The sequence below is a fragment of the Triticum dicoccoides genome, chromosome 4B (genome assembly GCF_002162155.2).
Source record: "Triticum dicoccoides isolate Atlit2015 ecotype Zavitan chromosome 4B, WEW_v2.0, whole genome shotgun sequence".
Classification (NCBI taxonomy): domain Eukaryota; kingdom Viridiplantae; phylum Streptophyta; class Magnoliopsida; order Poales; family Poaceae; genus Triticum; species Triticum dicoccoides.
In genome coordinates this window covers 361,955,509-361,973,433 of record NC_041387.1, presented here as the reverse complement: position 1 = coordinate 361,973,433, position 17,925 = coordinate 361,955,509, and positions in this window count along the sequence as shown.

The window sequence follows — 17,925 nt, the reverse complement described above, 5'->3', positions numbered from 1 at the left end:
CTGCCGAGAAAGATTCGTCCACAGAGAGCGCCACACGTCCCATTGGTGGTGGTGGATGCCAATGCTTAGATGGAGCATGGTTGGTGTCGGTAATTTTTACTTGGCACACCTTGCACTCTGCATATATGCCAATTCCATCCGCCCATTTGTGCAGTTCCACCAAAATGCAGCTGAATAACCCTGTTTGCACAGATGATGAAAAAGCGTGATTACATTATAGTGGCACTAGTTGATGAAACATACACTAATAAATAGAAGAAAGTATTGCGATAGTACCATAGCATGCCATGCTACGAGGGCGAGATGGGCCCTGTGACACCTCATATGGTAGGCCTCATGCTGGAAATGGACCCAATTCTCCCCGATACACCTTCTGCCAGTGATGAACATCAATGTACATCGATAGTACAAGGAGGGGCCTTGAGACATTCCAATCTCTATTTTTGTGTAGATCAACTAAAATTAAGCACCCCAGTTTGCAGAAACACTTAGACATTAACAACGGGACTAGTTGATGAAACGTATACTAACATAGAGAAACACTTTCTTTATGTACATTGGAAATGAAATGATAGAGGACACTCACTCTATTTTAACTGTATTATTACTTAATTTTATCAGTGGCACTAGAGTCGAGCAGGTGGCAAGCAAGGTGTACCATGCGTCGCAAGGATGGAGCCCGGGGGGCTTAGACTGGGATGCTGAAGCTGGCTCTTTTAGTCCCTATCTTCCCCCCTGCTGTTTCTGTGGTAGCATTTGGGTTGTAATCCAAACTTGGTCAAGCTAGTGCTATGTCCCCCTACCTGCCTAGCTTATGTGGCGAACTTGTCCCCAGCTAGTACTCAGTCCGTTCTAGTAGTAGTTGCAAAAACATTGCCTCAAATTAATAGTGCCACTAGATTAAGATGCAAAATAATAACATTACTGCTTTATCATGACAGTGCCAAAACAGTAGCACAAGAGCAGACTCAACATGAAGGATCTTTGGAAAACGGTCAGACCAAAAAGGAACATACCTCATAATGGGTACCATATCTGCAGTCAACACCATCGTAGAAGGGATGACACCAGACACCAACATGGATGATTCAATTCATGGGACCTTTTTGTGCAGTTCACCTAAAATGAAGCAATGTCCCATGAGCTAGCAGCTTCTTCTTCATTAGTTGCAATAAAATTGAGCAACATCAAGGTTGGTTGTGAAGCTCGTGGAATGTTCAACTATAATTTGGATATCATTTGTGCAATTCAAAAAAGATCAAGCATGAAATGTATATCTCTGTTTGCACAAAAAGGTGGAAAGGAGGATGACTAACAAGTGATGAAACATACATCAAATGAAAAGAAGCATGTTCCTTATCTGAATGGCGATCCTACAAGGAAAGTAGCAATTTCTAAAGCAGAAGCATTGCAAGATATTAGTGTGGGCATTAGGATTAACTATGATAACCATTAAATACGACATTACTTGGTTTAATGTGTCCTTACTTTTAACAGTGCGACTGCTACATTTTACCAGTGGCATTACATAAGAGGGGCTCGGGGCAACAAACATTAGAACAAGATATCTGGGTTGGTCCCATTTTTGCTCGGTATAGACACCTTATACCGTGTGAGGCTAGCAAATCTAGTGCTGGACATATTCTATTGATATGCCCCCCAGTCCTCACTTTCTTTCCTTTTTCAACCAATAGATCGGTTTATATTGACTTTGTACTGCATTTCCCTTTATTTCCCTATTAGACCAAGAGACCAGTTGGATAGCTAGTCTCTGATACTTTTCGCCCCCATTATTTCCTCTTTCGACCAAGTCCTAGATTCAGGTAACAAATCTTGCCCCATCCCACCCCCTTTCTTCCCTGTTTGAACCAAGTAGTATTAGATTCGACTGCATGAGCTAGTTTTACCTCTTAACAGTAAAAATTTAGGTGGCTTTCGAACAGCCAATCGATCCTATCTACGAGGGGCCTGAGAAATAGTAAAATATACAAATGCAGCGACGTCAGGAGCTAGGGAAGTAGAGCAAGGCCGGTTTCGAAGGAAGTTATACTTGAGGGTCACCGAAATGTCGCTAGGTGGGCGGCGGGAGGCCGGATCTGCCCACACTACGGTAGAGAGGAAGAAGGGGTCGGAGGCCCTCCCTAGTCGGCGCTGCGTGGGAGAGAACGGCAAGGCATGCTGATCAGGATGCGCCGATAGTGGGTAAAAGCCATCGCCGAGGACGACCGCGTGAACATTGCACCTTCTCACCTTCCCCAGTGGGGAGGATCAGTTGGATCTGTGACCAGTAGTGAGCAGAGAGAGAGTGTGGCCACTGCTGTCGTGTTTAGATCTGGAGAGGACGGGACAGTGTGAAGAGAGCAACACTAGCAAGCAAGCGCGGAGGCTCCTGCCTATACAGTGGAGTAGTTTTCTTTTATCTACCGGAGCCGGCTTAACCTCGTCAATGACTGTCGAGAAGTCTTCATGCACGTGCCCCGGAGGCGCAATTGTCGTCATTTTGATTTAAAGCACTGGATTAACATATAACACGAAAAAAATGCCACATGACAAGAAACCATAATCTCACTGCCCCAAGGATACAACATGAATCCCGACGGACAAACTAGACGAGGATCAAAGCTCAAATCAAAGATAAACTCATAGAAAAGGGGTCCATCGATAGATGTCCTAATTAACATAGCCGACTTGACCTAGATGGCGGACGAGTAGTCTTCGTGCATATGCCCCCAATGACTAGCTGTCGGTGGGAAACGACACCTATGGGATCACTGGAATCCCTTCTACGGTTGCGGGGCGTGGGGATCGTGAGAAGAGTGGGACTAGCAGACAGCACAAAGGGGATTTACCCAGGTTCGGGCCGCAAAGATGCGTAAAACCCTACGATCCTGCTTGGTGGATGTATTTAGTGTTCTGGAGCTCTTGAACTAGCTCTGAGTGCTGCTAGGTTCGAAAGAGCCGAATCCTTCTCCAGTGCGCCATGGGCCTCCTTTTATAGGCTAAAGGGGCTACCACTGTGACTCACAGGAGGTGGAAAGTGCTACAGCGCTGTGAGCTTAACGCTGGTATTACAGGGAAAAGTGCATTTAATGCGAGGCTTAGGTGTCCCTTCACTTTATCGGGGGCGGGAGCGAGGCCCGTCCCGTCCGTTGCCGCTCCTCCTCGCTTTGACACGCGCCCTGGCCAGCGGTGCATGCGGTGCCATGTAGGCAGGCATGCAACTGAGGTGGTGCGGTGGTGGAGCCTCCACGAAGGGCTGCATGTTGCCACGCAGGTGCCTGCGCAGCTGGTTGGGTCGACAGCTGCATGCGAATGGTGGCGGAGACTTGGCTGGTGTGGACCTGGCAGTGGCCCTGCTGGCGTGCGTGGCGAGGGCCTTGCCAGGTGGCCCGACAAGGGTCTTGCTGGGTGGCCCGGCAAGGGTCTTGCCATGGCGCGCAGGCGTCCCCGACAAGGATCTTGCCGGGGGGTCTTGTGGGTTTCTTCGGTGAGGATGGTTGCCTTCCTATGCTCACTTGATCTTGACTATTCTTTGTCTTCACAAAGGTCTGCATGCCACCACGGAGGTGCCTCCCGAGCCTTGTCCCAATGCGTTTGTTTAGCGTTGGTGGGCTCAAACCTGCTTCGTCTATCCGATCTTTGTGGCCTTGGTCCTTGTCGTTGCTTCGTTTGTCTTGTGCCTTCGGCTTCTCTCCGGCTTCCCTTTCCCGCCCTGTTATGCGTGGCCGTGGCGGGTGGCCTTGACTGCCCGTGCACAAGTAAAGGGGTCAAAAGAAGAGCCCCTACTTTTGTACACCGACAGGAGCCCCCGGGCCTGGGCCATACATAAGCGCAACAAGTTGTTGGGCCAGGCCCAGAACGGTGCGCGGGCAGTTGGGGCGGATTTTACCGCGGTAACTACTCCGTCTGCTGCGCTTCTCCACGACCCGCGTTGAACGCGCGACGTGGGGGTCGTGTGCGCGCGCATGACGTGGGAGGCATGCATGGGACAGTGTCTGCATGCGTCATATCGCAGTTAATGGGAAAGGAGGCGGCCCGCGCCTTCCCCATAAAAAGGAATAACCGCGGGCGCGCTGCTCACTTTACGCCCCCTTGCGCCTTCCTCCAAACTTAGAACCGCCGCCCCCTTTCTTCCTTCTTCTCGAGCCTCTCTGCCTTTGTCCATCACTGCCGTGCCTCTGCCATCCCCTGCTCCTTCGCTTCCCGCAGTCGGCATGGCGCCTAAGTCCACCAAGAGCAAGGGAGCGACGAAGGACGCCGGGGTGTCAGAGCAGCCGGAGAGCAAGCTGGTGGCGCGACGGGCGTAATCCGCCTACTTCCCCTCGACGGTCGGCGTGCCCGAGCTCCGAGATATGTTCAAGGACCCGTGGGGAGTGAAGACGGGGGGTGAGAAGACGGGGCATCCAGCCACGCACGTCGTCCTTGCCAGCGCCGGGCCCTCCCCACATCGGTACCCCTTCTTCGTCGACTTTTTCTCCTGCGGGCTCTGTCCCCCCTTTTCTGATTTCTTCAAGGATATCATGCACATCTACGGCTTCCGCCTCTTGGATTTTACCCCGAATGCCGTGGCGTGCATGGCTCTCTTCGCACATCTCTGCGAGGGCTTCGTCGGAGTGCACCCCAGCACGGCGCTCTTTCTCCATTACTTCTCCACTCGGATCCAAAAAGGGGGCGCTATTGCTGGCTGTGTCACCTGGATTCCGAGGGCCAAGGGGGCGTACCCGGACGGCGCCACGAAGGAGAGGTGGGAAGAATGGCGGGGCCGGTAGTGCTGGATTGAGGAGGGGGACCCGCCAGCATTCTGCGAGGTTCGCGAGAAACCGCCGGTCTGTGGGGGCGATTGGGGCGACGTCGACACCGATGATGCAGAGCTTACGATCGCCACCACCAGGATTATTCGGCTCACCCAGGCTGGGCTCACCCTCGAAATGATCAGGACGGACTTCATCCGCCGCCGAATTGCCCCTCTGCACGACAAGGGGAGGTCGGCCTGGCTCTTCATGAACGCCGCCGACATCATGAGGCTCTGCCCCGGCCTCGACAACAACCTGACGGTGCTGAGGCACGCCCATCTCTGCCAAAAGATCTTCCAGCTCGAGGTTGACGACGAGGGCAAGGTCTAGCGGTCCAGCAAGCTTGCCAGGGCCACCGCGAAGGCCGGCAAGGTCGACAAGGAGCCCGTTTTCAAGCTGCCAGCGGGAGTGGTCCCGCTGAGCAATAACTCTCGCCGGAATGAGATCATTGCCATGATGCCGCTCTTCAACGCGCATGGCCTTGACCCGAACTAGGTTGAGCCGGAAGGGCTCACGGTGCAGGAGTTCTTCGACACCTTGCATGAGGTGTACGTCACCGCCGTGCCGCGGCTTATCCAGGACACTTCTCCAGCGGAGCTGGACTATATCGTCGCCAGGGTGGAGGAAGTGAAGCTTGCCGAGGAGGAGGCAAAGCTCGTCAAGGAGGCGGGCAGCACCGGCGGCATGGTGGACAAGGCTGCGGCGGAGGCAGAGGAGGGAGAGCTTGCCCGGTGGGTAACAGCCACTTGGGAGGCCAGCGGCACCAACACCGGAGCTCCCCTCGTTGAAGACGCCGCCGACGGGTCGTCGGAGGAGGGCGGGGAGGGGAGGACCGCGACTGTCGATCCCCCAATCACCGGAAAAAGGCGGGTCCTGCAGCGGGCCACCTCCGGCGAGCCGGTCCGCCTCAACCGGGCCGTGCAGCTGCGGCAAGCCCAGGAAGCGCCCGTGTGCCAGACGAGGGTGGTGGCGATGAAGAAAATGGTGAAAGCCATGGCGTCAAAGAAGAAGGCATCTACTTCTTTGTCGTCCAAGCGCGCACGGACGTCGTCGCCTCCCCCCTCGCCGACAAACATTGGCGCGGGGATTGCGTTTGACTTCAGGCCTCTCAGCCCGGAGAGAGAGCTCAGGTCTCTCAGCCCGGAGAGAAAAAGGAAAACAACAGAGGAGGAGGAGGAAGAGAACAAAGAGTAAGCTTTTGCTTTCCTCCCTCATTCCTTACACCCCCTGGTGGCGTTGCTCACTTGTCTTCATCTTGCAGGGATGTGGAGACGCTGGCCCAGAGGATAAAGAGGGCCAGGATTTCGGCGAGTGGCCAGCCCCCGGCAGGCACCTCCTGTAAGCCACTGGTGGTGTCAAGCAGCCCGGACAGCAGCCCCAGCCCAGCCCCCAGCGTGAGTCCATCACCCGCCCACTATCAACGTGCGTCATGCGCGATGCTTTAGTGTTAACCGTGCCATGGATGCAGGAGAGGAGCAGCACCAAAGGGAGCCACAGAGGGCTTCTCCGATCGTGCCGCCTCCGTCAACTACACCGCCCCAAGGGGCATCCTCGGCAAGGGCACCAAGCATCGAGGCCGTGCACACGGAGGAGGGGGAGGAGAACGCGGGTGCCGGTGGCTTTGCCTCGATGTAGACCTTGGCAGAGAAGGGGCTTCCGCCTTTCGGCCCGTCACGGGTAAGCCACTCGCTCTCCACTTCTGCTTGTGTTCTTTCTCTTCCTCTCTTCCTTACTGGCTTTCGATCTCGGTTCTGCCTAGTCTCCTTCTTGGCATCCAGACCCCTCCTCGGTGGGCTCAGAGGACGTCCACACCGCCGTCAAGGACATTGCCACGGATGTCGTGGCGGAGGCAGAGAAGATTGCTGCCGAGGAGAGCGCCGGGGGCGCCGCTGAAGACGCCGCCAAGGGGCCCACCGAAGAGCCCGACAAGGGGCCTGCCAGGGAGGCCGACAAGGCCACTGCCGAGGAGGTGGCATTTGACGACCTTCCCTCCTCCTCCGCTGCCTCTGGCTCTATCTGGTACCTGAGGGTAAGCGACGACCTCTTCGCCCATCTCCTTGGCGCGTCGAGCACCAGGGCTCCCTTTGAGGGAGAGGTATTCGACGAGGAGGCGCTTACCACGGCCGGGCTCGAGGTCGTCAATGAGCCGGGCGTTGGTGGCGCCGGCTCCTAGGAGGAGCAGCTGCTCCAAGCCATGGGTGCCAGCTTCCGGAAGCTTCAGGTGCACCGCGCCCGCATGGACAAGGCCAAGTCCAGGGCAGCGGTGGTGGAGAAGGCGGAGGAGGACTTTGGGGGGTGCATCGCCGAGGCACAGGACTGGTTCCGCCAGGCCCAGAATGAGCTGAAGGCCGCCCAGGGTGAGCTGGCCAACCATGAGGTGGAGCTCGCCCTGAAGCTGGCCGACGTTGAGAAGGCCCAGGAGACGGTGAAGAGGTTGGCCGATGAAGCCGAAGCCGTCCGGACCCAGCACGAGGCCGCGCTGAGAACCCAGAAAGAGGACGTTGCCGCATGCGAGGAGAAGCTTGCCGCCACGCTCTGCGGCAAGGACGAAGAGGTGGGCAAGCTCGTCCTGCAGCGGACCCAAGAGCTGGAGCGGAGGCATCAGGTAGCACTCAACGCCCAGGCTCAGGCCCACGCCGGCAGGGTGAAGGAGCTGGAGGGGCAAGCTCTGAAGCTGGCCCAGGAGAAGAAAACACTCAACAACGCTTTGACGGTGGCGCGGGGTGAAAGCACAAGTGCTCCCTAGGTGGTTTTGGTAATTAGTGACAACATATCTCTTGTTGGACTAACACTTTTATCTAGTATGTTTCAGATAAGTTCAACAATGGAGTGGCATGGACTAAAGGATGTGGGAACTCCTTCAAGATGCTAAGGACAAAGGATTGGCTCAAGCTTCAAGCTCAAGACTCTTCATTTTACATTTTAGTGATCCAAGATCACATTGAGTCTATAGGAAAAGCCAATACTATCAAGGAGGGATGAGGTGTTTCTTAATGAGCCTCTTGCTTCAAAGTGCTTAGTGATATGCTCCAAATACCCTCAACTACTTTCCCACTTCCACACATATGTCCTAAACCTAAAGTCAAACTCGGCTCCACTGATTCTTTCTATCCGGCGCCACTGAGTTTGGATGTCTTAGCCATTGCCACAAACCCTAAGCAAATCGGTCTCACTGATAGGGATCTCGGTCTCACCGAGATGGGATTGTAATCTCTCTGTGTATGTCCATTATCAAAATCGGTCTCACCAAGTTTGAGCAATCAATACTACCGAGATTACAATGCAAACTCTCTGGTTAACTTATTATAAAAATCGGTCCCACCGAGTTTGATAATCGGTCAAACCAAGTTTGCCTGACCAACTCTCTGGAAAGCTAATTACCAAAATCAGTCCTACCGAGTTTGTGTAATCGGTCTCACCGAGATTACGTTATGTCCTAACCCTAACCATATCGGTCCTGCCGAGTTGCATTCCGGTCCCACCGAAAACCCTAACGGTCACATTATTTGCTAAATCGGTCTGACCGAGTTTAACGATTCGGTCCCACCGAGTTTGGTAGATTGTGTGTAACGGTTAGATTTTGTGTGGAGGCTATATATACCCCTCCACCTCCTCTTCATTCGTGGAGAGAGCCATCAGACTGAACCTACACTTCCAGAATCCTATTTCTGAGATAGAACTACCTACTCATGTGTTGAGGCCAAGATATTCCATTCCTACCATATGAATCTTGATCTCTAGCCTTCCCCAAGTTGCTTTCCACTCAAATATTCATTCCACCAGATCCAAATCCTATGAGAGAGAGTTGAGTGTTGGGAGACTATCATTTGAAATACAAGAGCAAGGAGTTCATCATCAACGCACCATTTGTTACTTCTTGGAGAGTGGTGTCTCCTAGATTGGCTAGGTGTCACTTGGGAGCCTCCGACAAGATTGTGGAGTTGAACCAAGGAGTTTGTAAGGGCAAGGAGATCGCCTACTTCGTGAAGATCTACCGCTAGTGAGGCAAGTCCTTCGTGGGCGACGGCCATGGTGGGATAGACAAGGTTGCTTCTTCGTGGACCCTTCGTGGGTGGAGCCCTCCGTGGACTCGCGCAGCCGTTACCCTTCGTTGGTTGAAGTCTCCATCAACATGGATGTACGATAGCACCACCTATCGAAACCACGCCAAAAACATCCATGTCTCCAATTGCGTTTGAATCCTCCAATCCCTTCCCTTTACATTCTTGCAAATTGCATGCTTTACTTTCCGCTGCTCATATACTCTTTGCATGCTTGCTTGCTATATGTTGTGAATGTTAAACTTGTGCCTAAACTCCACTCAAACTTTAAAGAAACTTAAAAACTGCAACTTTGGTACTTAGTGTCTAATCACCCCCCTCTAGACACCTCTTCTCAAGGTCCTACAAGTGGTATCAGAGCATTGGTCTCCATTGCTTTGGTTTAATCACCGTTGGAGGAAGATGGATGAGTCTACTTTGGGGAGTCTTAGACATAGAGTGCCTATTCTTGATGGGGAGTACTTTCATGAGTGGAAAAATGAGATGCTTGTAATTTTCAATCAATATCATTTGAACAAGTACATTGCTAGTCCTTGTGTTGATCCTATGCATCCTACCCTTGATGAGTCTATTGACATGATTAGGAATGTTAGAACTGTTAATCTTATCACTAGAGGCTTGCCCAGAAACTTGATTATAAAACTGCCTACTCTTGAGTGTGCCTACACTATATGGAAATTTCTTGAGGAACGATTTCCTGATTATACTTTGAAAAATCTTGATGAAATTCTTCATAAGTCTATTGCCTTGAGTAAGATGAATTCTAGTGATCCTATGTTTGGTGATCGTCTATTTGAGCTTACAAACCTTATGTGCGCCAAAGGAAATGTTGGTATTATTAGTGATATTATTTCCGAAGCTATAAAAATTCATAGACAAGATCATTGTCAAAATCACTCTAATGAATCACCCTCTCTAGGATTTGATCCACCACATGACGATGTTGAACATGGATACTATGATGAGGATGATGATAGTGACTTCGATCTTGATGATGCAATGAGACATTTTGGTCTTATGGCAAATCTTCGGGGATATATGTCAGGAGGAAAGGAATGGGTTCTAGATAGTGTATGTACCGATCACATGACCGGAGATAAAGACATGTTTCGTGAGCTTGCTGATAATGATAGTCCTCGAAAGTATGTCACTTTCGGTGACAACTCAAAGGGTAAGGTGGTTGGCCTCGGTAAGGTGGCCATCTCACATGATAGCTCCATACAAAATGTCATGCTCGTTGAATCTCTTGGATACAACTTACTTTCAGTATCTAGACTTGCTGACTTTGGTTCCAATGTCTTATTTACTGAAATTGATTGCCAAGTGTTTCGTCGAGACAATCATAAAATGGTCTTTACTGGTGTGCGTAGAGGTGATCTATACACTGTTGATTTCACTAAAAAGGCTCAACCTAAAACTTGCTTCATTGCTAAATCCTCAAAAGGCTGGTTATGGCATAGACGACTAGGTCATGTTGGTATGTGAAACCTTGACAAGCTTATTAAGGGGAATCATATCCTTGGAGTTAATGATGTCATATTTGATAAGGATAGACTTTGCAGTGCTTGTCAAGCAGGTAAACAGGTTGGAGGAAGGCATCCCGTGAAGAACATCATGACCACGAAGAGGCCACGCGAGCTACTTCACATGGATCTCTTTGGTCCCAACTCTTACAAGAGTCTCGGTGGAAATTCTTTTGGTCTAGTTATAGTTGATGATTTTTCCAGATTTATGTGGGTGTTCTTTCTCGATGATAAATCGCAGGTCCAAAAGATCTTCAAAAACTTCGCTATGAAGGCCCAAAACCAATTTGAAGTGAAGATCAAGAAGGTTCGCAGCGACAACGGAACGGAGTTCAAGAACGCAAATGTGGACACCTTTCTTGACGAAGAAGGGATTTCACACGAGTTCTCGGCTACGTACACACCTCAACAAAATGGAGCTGTTGAGAGGAAGAACCAGACGCTCATCGAAATGGCGAGAATGATGCTTGATGAGCACAAGACGCCGAAGCACTTTTGGGCAGAAGCGGTTGAGACAGCTTGTCATGCAACAAATCGCTTGTATCTTCACAAGCTACTCGGCAAGACGGCATACAAGCTACTCACCGGTAACAAACCTCAAGTTGGATACTTTCGAGTATTCGGCTCAAAGTGCTACATTCTTGATAAGCATCATCGTTCTAAATTTGCTCCTAAGTCTCATGAAGGTTTCCTACTAGGTTATGGCTCAAACTCTCACACTTACCGTGTCTACAACAATTTCACCCGAAAGGTTGAAGAGACGGTAGATGTGAAGTTTGATGAATCTAACGGCTCGCAAGTAGAGCAATTGCCAATTGATGTAGGAGACAAAGATCCTTCGGAAGCAATCCAAGACTTGTCTATTGGCAAGGTCCGTCCAACGTAGGTGAAGTAGAGTACCTCATCCGTCCAAGTGGAAGCTTCTACTTCACGACAAGGTGAACCAAGAGTTGATACGGAAGCATCCACAAGTGGGACACACCAAGATGAAGAAAACGAGGAAGTGCATCAAGATGAACGTCAACAACCTCCTTCTCCACCACGACAAGAGAACGACAACGCCAACAATGAAGAAGGCTAAGAAGAAGAACAAGATGAAGAAGATGTTCAACGAAGACCCAAGCAAAAGCTTTCACGAGTTCGAGCAAGAATTGCTAAAGACCATCCCGTAGAGCAAATCTACAATGATATTCAAACCGGGAGAATCACTCGCTCTAAAACTCGTTTAGCTAACTTTTGTGAAAACTATTCTTTCATCTCTAGCATTGAACCTATGAAGGTCGAAGAAGCATTGGAAGATCCGGATTGGATAAATGCTATGCATGAAGAGCTACACAACTTTGAGAGGAACCAAGTTTGGACATTGGTTGAGAAGCCCGACAACAACCACAACATCATCGATACCAAATGGGTGTTTCGCAACAAGCAAGATGAAGATGGACAAGTAGTTCGCAACAAAGCACGTCTCGTCGCCCATGGCTATACACAAGTCGAAGGTATGGACTATGGTGAGACTTACGCCCCCGTTGCTAGACTTGAGTCCATTCGCATCTTACTTGCCTATGCTAATCACCATGATATCACCTTGTACCAAATGGACATTAAAAGTGCTTTTCTAAATGGTGAAAATAGAGGAGGAAGTTTATGTTAAACAACCTCCCGGCTTTGTCAATCCTAAGAAACCAAATCATGTTTACAAACTTCACAAAGCTCTTTATGGACTTAAACAAGCTCCTAGAGCATGGCATAAATGCTTGACCAAGTTCCTTATTGAAAAAGGCTTTGAAATTGGGAAAATTGATTTCTACTCTTTTTACTAAAAGGGTTAATGGTGAACTTTTTGTGTGCCAAATTTATGTTGATGATATTATATTTGGTTCAACTAACCCTCACTTTAGTGAAAAGTTTGGGAAGCTAATGTCGGAGAAGTTTGAGATGTCTATGATGAGTGAACTCAAATTCTTTCTTGGTCTGCAAATCAAGCAAACTAAGGAAGGTACTTTTGTCTCGCAAACAAAGTACACCAAGGACTTATTCAAGAAGTTCAATATGCAAGAATGCAAAGGTATGTCTACACCCATGCCTACTAGTGGACATCTTGATTTGACCAAAGATGGTGAACCGGTCGATCAAAAGGTTTATCGCTCTATGATTGGTTCATTGTTATATCTATGTGCTTCACGTCCCGATATTATGCTAAGTGTGTGCATGTGTGCATGATATCAAGCTGCTCCTAAAAAATGTCATCTTAAGGCCGTGAAAAGGATAGTGAGATACTTAATCCATACACCAAATTTTGGCATTCGGTATCCTAAGAGGGCCTCTTTCGATCTTGTTGGCTACTCTGACTCAGACTATGCCGGAGACAAGGTTGATAGAAAGTCCACTTCGGGTACTTGTCAATTTCTTGGTAGATCTCTTGTGTCTTGGTCCTCCAAGAAACAAAACTCGGTATCCTTATCCACCGCCGAAACAGGATATATTGCCGCTGGTTCATGTTGTGCTCAATTACTTTGGATGACCCAAACTCTTAAAGATTATGGGATATATGTGAGACATGTTCCATTGCTTTGTGACAATGAAAGTTCTATCAAAATTGGTCATAATCCTGTGCAACATTCTCGAACTAAGCATATTGAAGTTCGTCATCATTTCATTCGAGATCATGTTGCTAAGGGTGACATTGATCTTAAGCATGTTCGCACCGAAAAGCAATTAACAGATATATTCAATAAACCTCTTGATGAGAAAGTGTTTTGCAGGTTAAGAGGAGAATTGAACATCATTGATGCTTCAAACTTGGAGTAGAAACTCCATTGGATACATGCAAGACATGAGCTTATGACTAATCCTTGATATTTCTCTTATGATGAAAATCTTATGTCTTGGATATATTTGTATCTTGCATGTTATCTAACCCATGCAGGTACTTGGTTGAATCAAATTCCATGAGGTTGAAACCTACTCATATCTTGAGAAATCTCTACATCACCAAGTCTCTACACAAGGTGGTTGAAGACAAGGAAGCACGAAACCATTCAAACATATCCTTTGACAAATTCTATGTTGAGTTTCATGATTGTCATTTTTTGGATATACAAGTGCTCTTCCTTGCAAGAACTAACCCATGTAGGTAGATGGACTCAAATTCCAAGTGGTGCTCCAAATTCTTGATGAGCTACATCAACCTTGAGCAACCCATGCAAGTTCAACTACATGGACAACACCACCAACCAAGGTATGTTATTCCATCTTAGAGAAGCTTTACTCCGAGTCATGAGTTAAAGCAACTCGACAAGATGTGAATACATCAAGATGCTTAAATGAAAAATGGCAACCCCATTTTGAGCTTAAACGATGAGTATGACCTATGATCAAGTGATCTCACTTGACTCCTAAGTCAATATACTCTAACATAGGTGACTTCGTCACCGACCATCTCTAGATGAAGTTCCCTTGTGTTTTCTTCTGTGTTTTTGCATTTGTCTCATGCATATGTGTTTCCCCTTTCAAAAAAAAACTTCATCTAGATTTCTTTTTGTTTGCTCTGCATTTTTTATGACATTCAGTAAATTCCTTGCATATCTTTCAGTTAATTCCTTGCAAATCTTTATGAGATCTTACTAGTCTAGTGAGCTGAGGTGACAAGTGTTTTCTCTGTGATGAACTCGGTTACACCAATTTGTTATTTTTGGTCCAACCGAATCTTTTCGGTACGACCGAAGCATACCACTCGGTGCCACCGATTTCATAACAGGAAAACTCTTTGCCACATATTCTGTGTTTCTTCTGATCTAGCTCCACTCAATGAATCTTGTCCTCTACAAGCATCACATTTTCATCATTGCTTTGTTCTATGTCTCAAGGACCAAACCCATTCGACAGACTCCAGAAGACCCTTCTTGGAAATTGATGTCAAAGGGGGAGAGAAAGAACATCAAAGCTTATCATTTGGAGATAGAGAGAGAGAGCATCAAAACTTATCACCTTTCTTCTTAAGGGAGAGAGAGACCTTCTAGGGGGAGAGACCCTCAAAAGACGAGAGAGATCTCCAGGGGGAGAGGATACTTAAGTAGAAAGTATTTCTCAAGGTTCCCAGATGCTTGGTGTTCAAGAGGAGAGATGTCCACATGTCTTCTTGAGGGGAGAGACATGTTCATTCTGTTGTGCTCATTTTGCATTAGCATACATTAGCTCTGAACTTTAGCTCTGATCATCATTCATATCTTTCAGCTCTGTTTTCCTTCAGCTCTGATTTTCTGTTCCTTATTGAGGGAGTCCTGGACTAGGGGGTGTCCGGATAGCCGGACTATCATCATCGGCCGGACTCCAAGACTATGAAGCTACAAGATTGAAGACTTCGTCCCGTGTCCGGATGGGACTTTCCTTGGCGTGGAAGGCAAGCTTGGCGATACGGATATGTAGATCTCCTACCATTGTAACCGACTCTGTGTAACCCTAGCCCTCTCCGGTGTCTATATAAACCGGATGGCTTTAGTCCGTAGGACGAACGACAATCATACCATAGGCTAGCTTCTAGGGTTTAGCCTCCTTGATCTCGTCGTAGATCTACTCTTGTAATACCCACATCATCAATATCAATCAAGCAGGACGTAGGGTTTTACCTCCATCAAGAGGGCCCGAACCTGGGTAAAACATCGTGTCCCTTGTCTCCTGTTACCATCCACCTAGACGCACAGTTCGGGACCCCCTACCCGGGATCCGCCGGTTTTGACACCGACATTGGTGCTTTCGTTGAGAGTTCCTCTGTGTCGTCACCGATAGGCTCGATGGCTTCTTCGATCATCAACAATGATGCAGTCCAGGGTGAGACCTTCCTCCCCGGACAGATCTTCGTATTCGGCGGCTTTGCACTCCGGGCCAATTCGCTTGGCCATCTGGAGCAGATCGAAAGCTACGCCCCTGGCCATCAGGTCAGATTTGGAAGTTTGAACTTCACGGCTGACATCCGCGAGGACTTGATCTTCGATGGATTTGAGCCACAGCCGAGCGCGCCGCACTATCACGACGAGCATGACTTAGCTCTGCAGCCGGACAGTAACTTGTATGCCGCACACGAGTCCGCTCCGATCTTCAATTCGGAGCCGGCTGCGCAGATCGATGATGGGTGGCTAGACACCGCCTTGGGGGCTGCAACCTCTATGGCGATAGAGCCGAACACTGACCTTGTCCCTCATGAAGCTCGCGACTCCAAGGTGCCGGACTCCTCGCCGAACTCTGAACCTCCCGCGCCCCCTCCAATCGAATCCGATTGGGCGCCGGTCATGGAGTTCACCGCTGCGGACATCTTTGAACACTCACCTTTCAGCGACATCTTGAGTTCGCTAAAGTATCTCTCGTTATCAGGAGAGCCCTGGCCGGACTGCGGTCAGGACGGTTGGGATGCAGACGACGAAGAAATTCAAAGCCCACCCACCACCCACTTAGTAGCCACTGTCGACGATCTAACCGACATGCTAGACTTCGACTCTGAAGACATCGACGGTATGGACGACGATGCCGCAGACGACCAAGAACCAGCGCCTACTGGGCACTGGAAAGCCACCTCATCATATGACATATACATGGTGGATATCCCAAAGGATGGGAATGGCGAAGGAACAGCGGAGGATGACCCCTCCAAGAAACAGCCCAAGCGCCGGTGTCAGCGGCGCCGCTCTAAATCCCGCCACAGCAAGAATGGAGATTCCGGCACCGGAGATAATAACACCCCAGACAGTGCCGAAGACAACCCCCTCCAGCAAGATTCAGCGCAGGAGGACGGAGACGCCAGCCCTCATGAGAAGGCAGCAGACGAAGAAGTAGAGGATTACATGCCTCCCTCCGGAGACGAGGCAAGCCTCGACGACGACGAATTCGTCGTGCCTGAGGATCCCGTCGAACAAGAGCGTTTTAAACGCAGGCTTATGGCCACGGCAAACAGCCTCAAGAAAAAGCAGCAGCAGCTTAGAGCTGATCAAGATCTGCTAGCCGACAGATGGACTGAAGTCCTTGCGGCCGAAGAGCATGAGCTCGACCGCCCCTCCAAAAGCTACCCTAAACGCAAGCTGCTCCCCCGATTAGAGGAGGAGGCATATGAACCTGCATCACCAGCAGACAATACGGCTGACCGACCACCCCGTGGCCGCGACAGAGAGGCCTCTAGGCCCTCCACCAGAACCGTACCCCGGCATCGCTCGAAAAGCACAAGGCCGCAGGGGAATGCTCCGGACTTGCGAGATATATTGGAGGATAAGGCAAGACAATCAAGATCAATCTATGGATCGCGTGGGCGCCCCATGATACGCGACGACAACCATCGCGCCGGACACAGTAAGTCCGGCCGGGCCGAACAAAATATACAAAGCTCTTTTGAACTCCATCGTGATATCGCCCAATACAGAGGCGCCGCAGACCCACTATGCTTCACAGATGAAGTAATGGATCATCAAATCCCCGAAGGGTTTAAACCCGTGAACATTGAATCTTATGATGGCACAACAGACCCCGCGGTTTGGATCGAGGACTATCTCCTTCATATCCACATGGCCCACGGTGATGATCTCCACGCCATCAAATATCTCCCACTCAAGCTTAAAGGACCAGCCCGACATTGGCTTAACAGCTTGCCAGCAGAGTCAATTGGGAGTTGGGAAGACCTGGAAGCTGCATTCCTCGATAACTTCCAAGGCACATACGTGCGACCACCAGACGCTGACGACCTAAGCCATATAATTCAGCAGCCAGACGAATCGGCCAGACAATTTTGGACACGGTTCTTAACCAAGAAAAATCAAATCGTCGATTGCCCGGATGCGGAGGCCCTCGCGGCTTTCAAACATAACATCCACGACGAGTGGCTTGCCCGGCACCTGGGACAGGAAACGAAATCCATGGCAGCCCTCACATCACTCATGACCCGCTTCTGCGCGGGCAAGGACAGCTGGCTAGCATGCAACAACAACCTCAGTAAAAAATCTGGCAGTCCGGATATCAAGGACCGCAATGGCAGGCCGCGTCGCAACAAAAACAAACGCCGCATTAACGACGACAATAGTGAGGATACGACAGTCAATGCCGGATTCAGAGGCTCTAAACCTGGTCCACGGAAAAAGCCATTCAAAAGAACTACTCCGGGTCCGTCCAATTTGGACCGAATACTCGACCGCTCGTGCCAGATACACGGCACCCCCGAAAAGCCAGCTAACCACACCAACAGGGACTGTTGGGTATTCAAGCAGGCAGGCAAGTTAATTGCTGAAAACAACGACAAGGGGCTGCATAGTGATGACGAGGAAGAGACCCGACCGCCAAACAATAGAGGACAGAAGGGTTTCCCCCCACAAGTGCGGACGGTGAACATGATATACGCAACCCACATACCCAAAAGGGAGCGGAAGCGTGCACTCAGGGACGTATACGCGATGGAGCCAATTGCCCCGAAGTTCAATCCATGGTCCTCCTTCCCAATCACTTTTGACCGAAGGGACCACCCCACTGTTGGAAATATGCCCTAGAGGCAATAATAAATTGGTTATTATTATATTT